We start from the raw sequence: 16,714 nt of genomic DNA, 5'->3' as shown, positions 1-16,714 counted from the left end.
GCGTGTGTCTTTCTTCATTTGCGCTTGCTTCTCGCGCCGTTCTATTTTTAAACCTGAAGTGTTCCTCAAGCTGCACCGCTTTTTCTGTTAGAGTATTTCGAAATCAAATGTAAGAGATGCGTAATATTGGCCGACGGTACAAAATGTTTGCTGCTTGACATATACTTTTATCAACGCTGTGAACAGACAATTCTGCGTTGAAAAACAGTCATAGCCTCCTCGTAGTACTAGCATGTGCATTGAGTGTACCGGCGATAGAACGGCTACATCCCGCATGATGCCCATCTAGACGAATGTTAAAAATAAATGAAAAAATGTTTACCAACATACAAAGAATGTGCGCATGCGTGCACCCTTTGTATGTTGTTTATGTATAGTCAACCGCCAAGTGAACGTACCGATGGAAGTGAGAAAACGTTGGAATTCCGAGCAGTCTGCGACCATACCGAGTATACAGCCATGGAAGAATATGTTGCAGGCTATACGTAACCGCACAGTTACGAAATCCGATTACAGGTTGCGTTTTAAGGTGGTGAAGATGTTGACGTTTTTGTGACATGCTAAGGTCTGTAAACTTTTGCAGTCAGCTGTACATTTTTGTTTTTTCCAGTAAATGGAAAGTCGTAGTTGGGGTACGTATCCCACATCCCTTCTTCACCTTGTTCCACTTTCCAGGAGCACTCTAAAAGACTGTACGAACGTGTTGCTTTGTGGTGTACGTACCAAACGTATATTCATCATTTCCACATACAGTAGTACATCGTCGTTTTGGCAGAGTTATCGGCACAGAAAATTCGCTTCCTTTCAACTTACAAACAGATATTTGGCTAAAGATTAGAGCAGCTATAGGGTATTCATTGTAGCGCAGGAATTATGTGTGCTCCCATAGCGCATCCCCTCGTAAAACTCGCATTGGCCGCGCGTTCCAATACTCGCCGCGTACGGCAATGCAGGCGGCAAAACAGACAGCGGCCATTTTAAGCCACGTTCCATTTCCGACGAAAATGGTCAAAGAACACGGCTTCGCCAAGGCAGCGTCGAAGTCAAAAACGATGCAGTCTACTTTCCTGTCCAAACAAGAAGCCGGCCGAACAGGACGCAGGGAAGATCGACGGGAGCGCTGTCTACCCACAAGACGTAGCCACGCTTACCTATACCACGGCCGCTCAATGGAACGCAGCGCGTTTCCATTGAGCGGCCGTGCTTATACGCTTAATGATAGCCACGTCTTGTTTTTCGTAGGTTCGTAGACGCTATGATATGTAATGCGTGCTTTTCTCAAGTTTTTCTTGTGTTTCCTATAGTAGAGGTGGCCCAAATGAAATTTGTGGGTTTGCTTATGCATAGAAACGCTATTGGAGTCTCTGATCGCCTGCTTGATATGGTTCCACTGTGATTGGAGCCAAATAACTTTTGCGAATGACTACTTGTTGTGGAACAGAGCTATGACAGTCTCTCAAGGAAAATTTGCCAGTTTCTGACTATCGCGTCTTTTTTGTCTGACATCCCCGAATCACACAAGTGCCCACTTTAAAACAGTCCGCAAGCAACAAAAGTCTGTTATTTCAACATATTTCTAGCACGTCTTCAAAAACAGCGAGCACGCAATATTACAGGTGAAATCTCAATGCATTTCTACCAGTTTACGCATTCTCCTAGAACCCTTTCAGGGATGGCGCCGCTATGGGGAACCAGCGCTGGATAGGCGGCGCGTCGAAAAGAGTACGTTGCACGCCGCCCTGGCGACGAAACGCGGCATATTCCAGCCACACAACCAGACGACACACACACATACGCAGCCGTATTATATAGTTCGTATGTTCCGTTTTCGCGCCGCTTCAAGTGGAGTTTTTGTTAAAGAAGCTAGCGCCATCAAGTGAAGAAATGACGAAAGAAGCATTTTAAGCTTTATATATTTTTCACAGTGCGTTGCGGCGAGCACGTGTGTTTATTTAACGGTTGCGTCGTGTATCGATGCCATGCTTGCGTGGCTGCCTGCCTCGCAAATCTAGCAGTTATGGATCCGGTCGTGCTGCGCTATGGTTTCGTAAGTATTAGTTGGCCTGAAGATATTCCATATTTCTCTGGCTAGACATAAAAATTTCTTATGTTACTTCGCCACAGCAGTCAATGGAGAAGAAAGATTTATCACATCAGCTGACTCGCGCAAGCAAAGGTTTGAGTGCTCCGCTGCTTGATCCGTAACAATCCTGGCTACATTTAGCACTAATTACATAAATTTGCCGGATGCATCTCAGCGCCGAGTCCTCATCCACATGCGCATTTTTATAAACACATAGGTGGCTTAGTCGCGCGTGCGCCGGCACTATGCGCACACAACTCGTATTACAAGGCAGCTTCCCTCCCACCTAATTCTTGGCAATGAATGGATAATTTTTACCTTTCGTATCGTTCACTTGGTGCGGTGGCGTTGGAAAGGGCTTGGCGGTGGCACTGCGAAGGAAAAATGGTACATATGCCGGATGGTGTATGCTATTGCTCATTTTGTTTCCGACGAAATACCGACTGCAAATTCTGCTGTTTGGTACTGTCTGCAATGGCTGACCGTCTTCACTATCGAATAAACCAAGGATACACGCGAAATTTGATTTAGAAACCAGCCCGACACCGCTTGACAAGGCGACAACACGGGAGCTTACTCCGCTCGCCTGACTACTTGGATACAACGCCGCCTCCGTTCTTGTTCGTAGGGTTTAGATGGCAAGACGCAGAAGGATACATCCTCCCTCATCCCGACTTAGTTGTGGCACTTGTATACGCAACAGTATCGTCGGCGCCCTTTTGTTTTCCTTAGACTTTAAGGGCACGCAACGCAATTTTCGTCCGCGGGGGAGGCTGCATTGTGCACGTTCTGACCGCCAGGGCGGCGCTGCAGGCGCCGTAAGAACTCCAGCGCTGGTTCCCCATAGGACGAACTTTATCGCTGCGCGCGCGTTCAGAATACGTCATCGAAAACCAACACAGCGTGCGCTGGCGTGTCCAGTACCGATACAAATGCAAGCCTGCCTGTTGGATGTAAACATCACATTCCTAGATGTCATACTATTTATACGCTTGCTCGGTACTTGTACGTAAGTTGCGCACGTTACACGGGCTTGCATCTGCGATCGCATCACGCATCGCTGAGGCAAAGCAAGGCATACAAAAACAGATGCCAAAATAGGGCTTGTCAAATTGTCCTCTTGGAATTTTTTTTTTCGAAGGATGACCACGTGATCCCTTCAGGTGCACAAGACCGTACAAGTTGGCTTTGACGCAGCTTGATATCCCTAGCTAAATTATTTTACATTGGTTGGGCATTTGGCACGTCAATGAATGTTACGTGTTAATGAGACATTGTGTTTATTGGCTCTGCAAAGGGGGTTTATTCGGCTCGTAGAGCAGCAGCGACAAACTCAGCACCAGCAGGTAGGGCGCAGCCAGTGAACGAACTGGGTACGTGCCACGCGATGGCAACGGGGCTTTTCAGCCTGCCGATCTACTTCGTCACAATCACCCCCGGAATTGAAGAGGAGCCATCCTGGCGACCTAGGGAGAGGTGGGCGGATCGTAATACTGCTTCAGCCGGTCAATGTGCACAGTCTCTCGCCCCCGACGACGCAGATCGGAAGATGGCGATACGGGTTCGACCACGTAGTTCACTGGTGATGTTTGTGCAACCACGCGGTAGGGCCCGTGGTACTTCGGGGGGAGCTTGGACGAAAGGCCAGGAGCAGCAACAGGCGGGACCCAAAGCCACACGAGTGAGGCGACGGGGAAGGGGTGAGGGGGAGGATTGAGGTCATGGCGCTCTTTTTCGCGGCACTGTTGAGCAGACGTCAACGAACGGGCTAGTTGGCGGCATTTCTCGGCGTGCTGAGCAACCGTAGCAACAGGTGAGCATTCAGCAGGATCCGGCCGGTACGGGAGAACCGTATCAATGGTACTGGAGGGATGGCGGCCGTAAAGCAGAAAAAATGGTGAGAATCCGGTAGTGGCTTGAGAGGCAGTGTTATAGGCGTAAGTAACGAACGGAAGTACAAGGTCCCAGTTGGAGTGGTCAGATGCAACATACATTGATAGCATGCCACCAAGAGTTCTGTTGAATCGTTCTGTTAAGCCATTGGTCTGTGGATGATAAGCAGTAGTTGTGCGGTGAATAATTTGGCATTCAGATAAGAGTGACTGCAGGACATCTGAGAGGAATACGCGGCCCCGATCGCTCAACAGTTCACGTGGTGCGCCATGGCGGAGAACGAAGCTGTTTAGAATGAACGAGGCGATGTCTTTTGCTGATGCGGCAGGCAAGGCGGCGGTTTCAGTATACCGTGTCAAATGATCTACGGCGACAACAATCCATCGGTTGCCAGCGCCAGTAGATGGAAGAGGCCCATATATATCAATGCCGACACGGTCAAATGGCTCAGCTGGGCAGGGAAGTGGTTGGAGGGGTGCGGTGTAGAGATGCGGGACACATTTGCGTAGCTGGCAGGCAATGCAGGAGCGTACATATTTGTGGACGAAGGTGTACATCGCTCGCCAATAATATTGTAGGCGAAGCCGTGTGTAAGTTTTTGACACTCCGCCGTGACCACACTGCGGGTCAGAATGAAAAGCGGAGCAGAACTCTTGTCGTAGGTGGTGAGGCACTACTAAAAGCCATTTGCGACCGTCATTGTGGTAGTTGCGGCGGTATAAAAGTCCGTCCCGGATTCTGAAATGCTGCGCCTGTCGGCGTAGCGCTCGAGGTGCCGAAGTTGCCGGAGGATTCGACAAAAAGCGAACATCATGACGATCCATGGGTCTTGTTGTTGCTCCGATGCCATGTCCAGGATGTCAAGTGGTGAGATGTCATGTCTGTCGGTAGAAGTGCTGCTGTCTGAAGTAACTGGGGAGCGCGAGAGGGCATCGACGTCAGAGTGTTTGCGTTCAGAACGATAGACGACACGGATATCGTATTCCTGGATTCGGAGGGCCCACCGAGCGAGGCGGCCCGACGGGTCTTTTAGGCTGGACAACCAGCAAAGAGCGTGATGATCCGTCACCACGTCAAAGTGTCGACCGTAGAGATATGGACGAAATTTTTGAAGAGCCCATACGATAGCCAGGCACTCTTTTTCTGTTACTGAGTAATTGGCCTCAGGTTTCTTGAGGGCACGACTGGCATAGGCGACGACGTATTCGGCATTAGTGTTCTTGCGTTGTGCGAGCACGGCACCAAGGCCGACACCACTGGCGTCAGTGTGAAGTTCTGTAGGTGCGCTGGGATCAAAATGGCGCAAGATTGACGGAGACGTGAGTAGGTGACGAAGAGTCGTAAAGACATCATCAGAGGCTTCCGACCAAGCAGAGAGTTCATTGTCGCCTTGGAGAAGTTGGTTTAGTGGTGCGATCACAGTAGCGAAATTGCGAACAAAACGTCGAAAATAAGAGCATAGGCCAATGAAGCTGCGTAGTGCTTTCAAGTTAGTGGGCTTTGGAAATTCGGATACGGTGCGAAGTTTAGCAGGATCAGGAAGAATGCCTTCTTTGGAGACAACGTGACCAAATATGGTCAGTTTTCGAGCTGCAAATCGGCACGTTTTTAAGTTAAGCGGGAGACCAGCATTCCGGAGACAGGTCAAAACTTCATGTAAACGCCGAAGATGGGTCGGAAAGTCAGGAGAAAAGACGACAACGTCGTCGAGGTAGCAGAGGCAAGTATGCCACTTCAGGCCGCGTAGGATGCCGTCCATCATGCGCTCGAAGGTGGCGGGCGCATTGCACAGACCGAACGGCATGACAGTGAATTCATACAAGCCATCAGGTGTTACAAACGCGGTTTTCGAACAGTCAGCGTGAGCCATGGGCACCTGCCAGTAGCCAGAGCGGAGATCTAAGGAGGAAAAAAACTCCGCTCCTTGCAAACAGTCAAGTGCATCGTCAATACGTGGCAACGGGTATACATCCTTGCGGGTAATCTTATTAAGCCTTCGATAATCGACGCAAAATCGTATGGTGCCGTCTTTCTATTTAACTAGGACGACTGGTGATGCCCAAGGACTACTAGAAGGCTGGATGACACCGCGATTGAGCATATCGTTCACTTGGTCATTGATAACGCGCCTTTCAGTCGCCGATACTCGGTAGGGACGCTGTCGAATTGGTGCATGGCTCCCAGTGTCGATAGTGTGCGAAACAGTCGTTGTGCGGCCGAGTGATGTTGCTTGGCAGTCAAAAGACGAAGAGAAGCCTTGGAGCAAGCGAAGAAGTTCGTCGCGCTGTTTCGTCGTAAGGTCACTGGCAATAGCTGGCGTAAAAGAACGTGGCAGTGACTGAGGAGGCGATGCCTCGAGAGCAGCAAGATAAGTGGAGTCGTCCATCGTGTCAAATATTGAAGATGAGGTCAGTAGCTCTGCTCTGCCAAGGCTTTCACGGCGGCGTAGAGTAATTGGTTCAGCCGATGGGTTGGCGACGCACATGAGAGAGGCACCAGCTTTGAACTCGAGAACGGCGAACGGCAGTGGTAGTGAACGGCTGCGAACTGAGAGTTCAGACGGAGCGAAGAGTACTGTGCCGCCATCTACAGATTCGCAAGAGATACTGACAAGAGTGGAAGACGAGGCTGGTATAACGGTGTCATCTGAAACAGCGATTTTGCGACAATGGTGCAGTCAATGATCGCATGATGTGTGGAGAGAAAGTCCCAACCTAATATGACGCCGTGTGAACATGATGGCAACACGATGAATTCTGTGATATAGTGGACCTCCTGAATTACGACACGAGCAGTGTAGGCGCCGGATGGCTCGACGTGCTGCGCGTTGGCAGTTCGAAGAGACAGTCCACAAAGCGGCGTCGTCACTTTTCCGATCTTGCGGCAAATACGGGCATCTATCGCTGAAACTGCAGCGCCGGTGTCGACAAGTGCTAGCGTCAATGTTCCTTCGATTGCGACTTCAATAACATTTTTCGGAGAAATGTGAGGCCTTATACATTTCGCTGGCACCGCAGTTCTCGCCTCCTGAACTGCGATATTTAGTTTTCCTGGCGCAAAGGGCTCCGCCGCCGGTGCATGGGGGAAAGCGAGCGGCGGCGAGGAGAAGGTGAACGGCGAGCGGCGGAGAATTCGGTGTCGACGGCAGAAGGAGATTCAAAGGCGTCCGAATAGTTGCGGCGTTGTTGGAAACGTGGTGCATACGGATGCACATTGTTCGGGACGTTCGGTGTAAGCAGGCGACAGTGACGTGCCATGTGTCCAGCACGGCCACAATAAAAACAAATCGGACGGTTGTCTTCCGTGCGCCAATGGTCTTGTGGTCGTGCATAGTTCGCCAGTGGACGGACTGGAGCGGATACGGGTGGGCGCAAAGGTGGGCGAAGGGGGCCGCCCCTATGAAAATGGTCATTGCCTTTATGTTTCCTTTATGTTTCCTTCTTGTGCCCTTGTGACCTTTATGATTCCTTGTCCTTTGCGTGACATCCGGGACGCCAACTTTGTGTGTACCACATGTTTACTTATCCTAACGTATACCTCGAGGAAGTGACCTTTATTATGCCTCTAGGATGTGTCCTTTATGTTTACGGCAGGATGTTAACTGGGAGTGTACTATGTGTTACCTGAGTGTACACTTGAGTGCACATGTAGGTGACATAAGGTGCACATAACAACTGTCTGTACATATAATACAGGCAGATATATCTATACTGTGTGACAACCATTGATACACTCTGCAGAGTCATTGTAAGTACTAAATCTTGACTTATCCTTCCCTTTGCCCCAAGAAAACAACCCTTATTATAATTATTGTAGGATGTGACCTTTGTGTTTACGGCGGGATGTTACCTAGGTGTGCACTTCAGTGCATACTTCGGTAACATAGAGCAACAATCTATATATGGTACATGCACTCTTTATATGTTACCTACATGTGCAATTGACCAGGCATGTAGGTAACAGAATGTGCGCAGTGAGCATCTTTTGCAAATAGCACAGTTAGAGCTATCTGTACTGTAGGTCAGTCATTGGCAGATTCAGGGAAAATGCACTGCTTGCCCCCCTCACACTAGAGATACCGACCGGCACTAATTGTGGCTATATTGTGCGGAAAATTGAGCATGGCATGAAATAGGATGGTGTATACAAATGATTTATGCTATGCATTCTCTTAATATATGAAGTATTTCCTACGTTTTCAACCTGCTATTCTCCAGTAGCAAGTGAGATGCAGAAATCTGCAGTATTTAACCTAATATGCAAGACTTTCGTGAAAGTTTTGTGCCAACTAGGCTATCAAATATAGTTGATTGGATGTTTAAGACGGTTCTCATAGCAGGCGTCTTGCAGATGCTCCGCTTCGCCTCAGGTTTGGGAAATAATCTACTTAATTTACATATCTGGCGTATATATATATATGAGCACTATGTTACCTGCGTGGGCACTCTATGTTACCTGGCTGTGTACTCCCTCGAGTGCACATCCAGGTAACATAGAGGGCACCCAGTGATTATATTTTTACACATGCTACAGATAGGTCGTCTACCTAAAAGATGTATTAACTTTAACTACTGGCGTATCAAAGTAAAAAAAAAACATGGGGGGGTGCGCCTGCCCCCCCCCCTCCCTATATATCTTGGCCGTATTGATCACCACGCGCCATCAACAGTACATACGTACAGTCGCGGACAGAATATAACGGACCATGAAATCTAAGAAAAAGCTGAATATCTCCGCAACCTCACAACGCAATCTGGTATTTGCATTTTGGACCTCGACTAGAATATGCTAACAACGTTGTCGTGGGCAGTTTTACTGGTTACTGCTACAGGCTGTTCCGGAATTGAACGTTTTCGGAGATCCCGTGGTCCATTTTATTCTGGCCGTGACTGTACATCAAAGCCTCATGCAGCGCATAATCCCTCACGAGAAATAACAATTGCGCGGCGGCTAGAGACGCGGTGGCACGACGCGCAGTGTTCGATGGCTTGCGATACATGAACCGAAAAAGAGGCGGACGCCTCCGCTGCCAATCCGCCGCTTTGCTGTGAGCGTATATGATTATACAACCATTTAAGTAGCTGTTCGCGGTGTTATATTGGTTTCATGATAGCCTCACTACACATAAATATCTAATACGTACATTACGATTGTCTCTATATTACGCTCGTAAGATTTCTTTGCAGCCATCAGCGGGAAATGCAAGCGCGCCACCTCCAAAGCTCAACTGGAGCTGCCGCTAACTTTCAAAGCGCCTAGTTCGAAAGAATGTAGTGAAACTGAATATCTATAACGTTTCTGATGCTCTAAGCTGAAAAAAAAAAAACTTGAACATTGGGAGACGCTACCACTGCTCCACCTCAAAACCGTGGTCTTCGAAGCACTTTTTGGCATGTTGCTTTTTCTACGCTAGTCTTTTTCAGCCCACGGCCTTGTCATGATACCTTTTCTCTACTACTCACACAGATTATACACAAAAGTTTGGTCACTAACCAATGCAGAACAGGCGGTTGATGCTAAAAGTGCCTTTCTTTTCAAAACTGCGTGCGATTGCTGTAGCGAGATAGCAAAGTGGGCGAGTTCGTTACGATTCATCGTACCTTTAGCAACAGCGCAAAAGCAACGCGGAAACAAGGAACAAACACTGCGAAGAAACAGCGCCGTGTTGTTGTGTTTCTTCCTTTTGTCCGTGTCGCTTTCTCGCTGACCACAAGTAGGAGTTACTGCTGTGTCGATATTAGCACGCGTAGAAGTAGGGCAGCGCGGATCCCGTAAATGCTTGCTTGGGCGTACAACTGAACAACTTATAATTGTGAGTTGGTGAGTATGAAAGTTGTGCGCGGAGTATGGCCGTATTTCATTACGCGAGCGTGCAAGCTGTACGCCTGTTTCACTTTGGCCGAAGTTCCGCTGCCGCTGCAAGCCAGCCATCGCCGCATTTTGTCGCCTTTATTCCTTACGCTACGAGGAAATATGGTTCCACCTATTCAAGATAAGGCCTGACATTCTCAAAAGCACGCCACTGGGCACCATAAGAAGCGTGTATATGTGTGGCGATTCCGAATTTCTGATCGGTGGGTATCACAGCTATCGCGGCTGCTCGCACACCGTGCGCCATCGCAAGCGACGGAGCTGCACATGATGCGCGCTGATTGGCTCCTGTCTGCCGGCAAAAGTTCGCGCACAGTTCGTCTAAAATCTCTGCATGTACTTAAAAAAAACAAAGCAGCGCACCAAGACACTTTAAACTCAATAACTTGTGTTTAAATACCAGCCTTCCTTCAAGCAACGACTATTTTGAATCTCGAAGGCCGTGCTTTTCCAAAATGCATGCCCTAAAGGGAAATGTAGATCTCGGAGGCTAAATTCACTTTTTAACCACAGCGCGGCGCTGCCGCAGTGTGATGGTTGACGGTGAGGTGGGCCACGTTGTGTTGCTGTGAGCGGTGAGAGTGCTCGTTGCAGTTACACGGTAATTTAATCATATTTTCGAAGTGCCTAAACAAACTATGATCCGTACCGTGTGCATTAACCATCAGGAAACCTCTGGACTCGTGTAACGCCATTAGTTCGCCTTATGTTTCCTGTGATACGCCAGTGTCTTGGGTACTACAGCGCCCGTCCGAGCTGCCTTTGTTCTCGCCTGTCCGCGTTCGCTCGTGGAATACCTGGTACTGTGGCTTCGAATTATGGTGCGTGGAAGAATTTGTTGAGAGTTGTGCTTTCGTGCGCTGGTGTTCATCGGTAATTCGACAGTGCTCGCTCCGGAAAGAGCGTCGTCGCGTGGTGCCTGCGAGACGAAGAAGCCGTTTGCTGACCACATTGAAGGTAAGCAGGTCTGACGGTTGCGCGCATTCTCGCAGCTTTTGGTTCATGTAGTAAGCTTTGTGGAACGACAACAGAATACTTTCTGAGCGTACGTTGACCATGTTGCTGTGCACATTTAGCAAAACGTTTCACGAGGGGAGTTTCCGTGATATGTACTATTTCTTACCGCTTACTTGCTTTATGGAGTGATGTGCTACCACCGCTGATTGTTGGGACTTAATGGGCAACGCTGAAAGTTACTGTTTTCTTGGTAGTTTCCCGGCAAGAAATTCTTACGTAGATATGAATTTCCGCAAGTTACGTGTGCAATGCATGTCGATGTGTCACGGGCATCGCGAGTTGGCACGCGACTGCGATGTTTGACACTTGAACAGATATTAGCTTGTGTGAAGATTACTTTATTGATAGTGTTCAGATTGAAGTCCAGCTTCGCGAGAACTTGTCTGCATTGTTTGTGTTCTTCGACGTGCTCGTGTTCTGGTGTTTGTGTTTGTTTGTGTTTGTGTTCTTGTGTGCTCGTGCTTTTATATTGTAGGGCAAATATAGACCGACATTACAACAGCGAAATTTCTTTTTAAGCGAGGCATGTCAATCAGACGCTCGTTTTCATTAATATTTTCATCCGAAGAACAGGATGTGAGTTCCTGCGATTGTTAAAGAATGTGGCTTGTAGCACTGCCTAATAAGGGATGCGATTTTCTTGCGATGCTTTGCGCTCGATGTTTGCCACTCTTATAACCCACCTTCCACGGCTGGCTGTTCTAGTTAATAACGATAGCGGAATGTCGGTCAGATCAATGAGCAAAATGAGTAGCATCGGAAAAGGGATCGCTACAAAATCGCGGTCCAGGTTTTAGACCCTTCGTAATCGATTGTTCATTTTGATTTAGTAGATATTTAAGTTTTGGTGATAATTTCCCAGGTAGTCTGATGTTTGCGGCTGGTTTTATTCCCGCATGCATTTTACCATATAACAGTGTAACCACTTGAGATATAACTACGAGACATCTGTATAAGCAGGCACACAAAGATTTGTTGGCCAGTTGCCTACTCCTATAGGTCATGTAGTACTTAGCAGCTGCTGCAGAAATGTTTAAAATACCTGAGTGGACTGGCAGCTCAGTCTGTTTCAAACAACAATTAGTTAAAAGCTTCTGTGTTGCCCTGATGTTTTTATGATCTGTTTTTGACTGCTCCACGTTTCTTAGCTGTGCGCATACAGGCCAGGCTGTTCTTGCTTATATGAATATTTTTCAATAAGTGAAAAAGATTGGCTTTTGTTTTGTTTTTCAGGTGCCTTGTGAGCTCTCACCCAAGCACAACATTTCAGAGGTCTGCTGTGAGCAGACGTGGCAAATTGAAGGAAGATCCAGATAGTCCAATAAACTGTTCGTAGTTTCAGACAAAACTTTGCAAACTATAGTCAAAACTTTCTTCTAAAAGTGCAAGCACTGATCCAACCTGATCTTTCCATCCAAGCATTACATTTTATATTAGTCACAAAGACATAACTAGAACAGCAGCACTGCAGTGAGGAACGTACAGTGGTACTCCAAGTGTTATACTGAAATATTCTATGAAGTCTAATTAGTTTGTAATTTTAGAACAAATTGGCATGACTTTCTGTGCCATAGAGTTTCAATCCGTGCGCTGCATCATGTAGGGAACAGTAACCTTATAATGAAAACCAGTGCAATACTTTTTAACTCAGGGAAAATTTATAAATATATAAAATGTGTACACGGAACTCTTCATCTATGCATGTCTACGTAAAATACAGGATTTAGTCACTGCGGCCACATAAAGGATGCATAAGGTAGGACACACGAAGGAAACATAAAAGCAGTGGCCAAATTTCAACATGGAGGAAACATAAAGGATGGTAACATAAGGGATACATAAAGGGAGGACACATGAAGGAAACATAAAAGCAGTGGCCAAATTTCAACATGGAGGAAACAAAGTACGGTAGCATAAGGGATACATAAAGGGAGGACATATGAAGGAAACATAAAAGCAGTGGCCAAATTTCAACATGGAGGAAACATAAATGACATTTCCTCATGTGAACTGCGGGAAACATACAGTAAACATAAAGGACATAACCATTTTCATAAGGGCGTAGGTCTGTGGCGCAGGCCTCATCGCGACTTCGGCGTACGTCAGGGGAGCGGCCGTCGGAGCCTGTTGAAGAGAAGGCGAAATGTGGTCGGCTACCTGCTCCTTGATCATAGATTGGAGAGCGGGTGCCAACGGAGTACTCGGCTGGCCGTGTGCAAATGGAATCAAGGAAAGCTGACGAGCCACCTCTTCACGGACGAACTACTTGATCTGCAACAGCAGCGAAGTGTTATCCGGGGCAGCACCCAAGCTCGACATTGAAGTGGCCTGGGGTGTAGATTGGCGGGTGGCTACGCGTTGTTTGCGCAGTTCGTCAAAGCTTTGACACAGACTGACGAGTTCAGAGACTGTCGAGGGATTTTTCGCCAACAGCATCTGGAAGGCGTCGTCTTCAATGCCTTTTAGGATATGGCGGATCTTCTCGGCATCCGGCATTGCGACGTCAACGCGATTGCAGAGGTCGACAACATCTTCTATATAGCTCGTAAATGTCTCCCCGCACTGTTGCGCACGGCCACGCAAACGCTGCTCGGCGCGAAGCTTGCGAACTGCGGGGCGCCCGAATAACTCTGTCAAGTTAGTCTTGAAGGCCGTCCACGTCGCCAGATCACGTTCGTGGTTGCGGTGCCACACGCTGGCGACACCGCTCAAGTAAAACGACACGTAATTAAGTTTTTTGGTGTCGTCCCAGTGGTTGTGGATGCTCACCCGGTCGTAGTCAGCGAGCCAGTCTTCGACATCATGGTCTTCTGTACCACTGAAGATGGGTGGGTCGCGTTGCCGCAACGGGCCGGGGCAGACCACGGTAGTCACCGGGGCAGCGGGTTGTGGTTGTGGTGGTCCTTCTTCCGGCATTATGAAGACGGGCTGCAGTGTCCGATTACGAAGTTCCAGAATTCTGGTTGTACCCCGCAGCTCCACCAATTGTAAAGGGGGTTTATTCGGCTCGTAGAGCAGCAGCGACAAACTGAGCACCAGCAGGTAGGGCGCAGCCAGCGAAAGAACTGGGTACGTGCTACGCGATGGCAACGGGGTTTTTCAGCCTGCCGATCTTCTTCGTCACAGCTTACACAACTTCCCGGGGCTCTAAGAAGCGCTCACTGATACAATTTCATTGACACTAAGTTCTCACTAGCTATCTGCGGTAAATACTTCGCCGACAAAGTTGCTAAGAAAGCACACGAAGGAGCAACCCTTGTTTCTGTACCTTTATCGCGAACTGACGCAGCCTATGCACTTAAGCAAGCTAGAGCACCGTATGACATTGGAGAAGTGGCACACACCTGAATTCAGCCAAGATCGATTGCATTCCCTCGACCCATCTATGCAACTACGGCTGTTGCCTGAGCTTTCGCGAAATGAAGAAACAACGCTGTGCCGCTTACGCTTGGGCATCGCTTTCACCTATGCGATGCTTGACGTGTTTGACTGAAATGGCTGATAGCGCCGAGTCCATGGCCGGCGGTTTCGAGGAGACTATAGATTATCTACTGTGCTTTTCCCCATGTTTTGAAAACGAAAGGCATGACCTCTGAGCAGCTCTCCTTGCTTGATTTGAAGTCCCGGTAAAATTTTGTTGTAATCTGCGTGTAAAGTTCATACTGTCGTAGCACACGGCACGAAGTCGTCTTCGCGCTCTCCAACGAAACAATTACGTGTTTTGAAGAGAAACTAAAATCCCGCCGTAACCCTTGGAAACCACTAGAAACCCGACAAGTATGGCTGTAAGTTTAATTCAAGTGGTCTTTCTGTTTTTTTTTCTTCTCTTCATTTGCCGACTAAAGTTTCAGAGCTACGTCATATCGGATTGAATTGTTACCTATAATCTGAAAGTATGCTTCTCTGTTTACCCCTCGCCTCACGAATGACAAAGTGTAAAAGGAAAAATTTTAAGTTTCTTTGATTGGGAGATTTTACATTCTGTTACAATTTACAGACGCCTAAATATCGCCGGCCGTTTCAACTACAGCTATACCGACTTGACAGAAATGAGAGGTGGGAGACAAAATGAACGAACAAAATCATGAACCATCCCACTCTGTGAAGGTGATCACCAACGAAGCTCTGTGGCACACGACAAATAGGTGACAAAGAATTTTGAACAAAGGTACGAACGTATTTATTGTCTTGATCAGTGGTCATCGCGACGAAAAGTACGCACACGCTTTTATGTTTGTAAAGGATGTCCCAGCAAACGAGCCAGTCTTTAAATATATGCAAATGCCGCATCGCTGGTCATACCAAATGTAATGTTGTTAGCCATCGCTTGGAGATGCTCAAACTAATTTTTTTTTCACTCCGCCTAATTAGACAATTAGTTCTAATTAATTATTCGACATCGAAAACATTATAATTAGATGAAAAGTGTCAATGAGGGAACTGTAGAGTGGCATGAAAAACTCCCGATAGAGCCTTCTTTTTCTCAATACGTGCTACATGATGTTTTTCCAAGCGTGAAAGAAGCCCGCAAATGCATGCGAAATCGCCGCGTGACTGGCCGCTCGAGGCACTTTGAGTGTATTCGCGGGCTTCTTTCACGCTCAGAAAAAGACTTTTACGTAGCTCGTATTGAGCAGCAGAAAGCTTTATCGGGAGTTTTCCATGTCTCTCTACAATTTTTTCATTGACGCTTTTCATCTAGTTTTAATATTTGAGAAGTTGAATTATTAATTCACTAATTATCTAATCAAGCGGAATGCAAGAGAGTAGTTTGAATATCTCTAATCGCCGCCAAAACATTACCTTTGTTCTTTTCAGCTGCGTGGAGTTCGCATATTTTTAAACTCTGGCTACAGTTAACTGAGACACCCTGTATTCGCTTCATTCGTGGAATACATTCGCTATATACATTCGTGTTTTCCTTTCGTGATATATTGAGGCAAATAATTTGACAGCGAAATCACCGCACCGACTGGCAGTGGACCAGCGACGTCATCGCCTTCGCAGAGGGAGGGGCAGTGTGGGAACGCTGGCATGATGAGCGCCACCGGAACGATACAAGCTGACAACTTTCTGTGGCAATGAAGGCAAAGCTACGGTGACAAAGCGTGCACAAGTGAGAGCGCTTCTGAAGAGAGTCCCGTGTTCTCATCCACGTTATCTTAAGCTGGGAAGAGAAAACATAAGCACCTTATTAGCAACAGTTATTTCCCTTCTGGGCACACGCGAAACCGTCGCACGTGAAGCTGCGTCGACGATTCAGCGTCTGTTCCGTGCAACGAAAAGCACTGTCAAGCGCTGGCGGACTACTTGGCGCCGTAACACGTGTGCAGCAGCCACGCACCCGAGCGGGCCCTTCATTGGCACAGAAAGTTGTCCGCGAGTATAGCTGTGGAAGAAGACGACGACGAACGAGCGAGAGAGAAGTGGCACGAGCCATTGCTGATGATGCAGTTTTCCTCGCATACATGAAAATTTCACGGAACCATGGCGATAAACAGCTTCGATCTAAATATTATGATGTCCTTACCTACCGGAAACACGCGATTGAGCCCAAAATACGACAAAGAACATCTGAAGTAAGCTTGACACCTTGGTACAACAGCTATATTTTCTGTCTGTAAACATAACGGCCTTCCACGCAAAATAAAAAAAAAACGCCAAGCTTAAGGTTGAAGTTTCTGTGACTTGAGGCGCGGAAGAACTACTGTCGCTGTGATGAAATAGGACTGTACTGCGGGTATGTGTATGGGTGATGCGAGAGCCTCCTGAAATCACATTAGCTGTGAGCGTTCCCAAGTTGGGGCCCAATATTTCGCCGTTATAACTGCGCTTTGGCAAATGTTGGTG

Source organism: Dermacentor albipictus, chromosome 6, assembly GCF_038994185.2.
Source record: "Dermacentor albipictus isolate Rhodes 1998 colony chromosome 6, USDA_Dalb.pri_finalv2, whole genome shotgun sequence".
NCBI lineage: Eukaryota > Metazoa > Arthropoda > Arachnida > Ixodida > Ixodidae > Dermacentor > Dermacentor albipictus.
Note: the sequence above shows the minus strand (reverse complement) of the source record.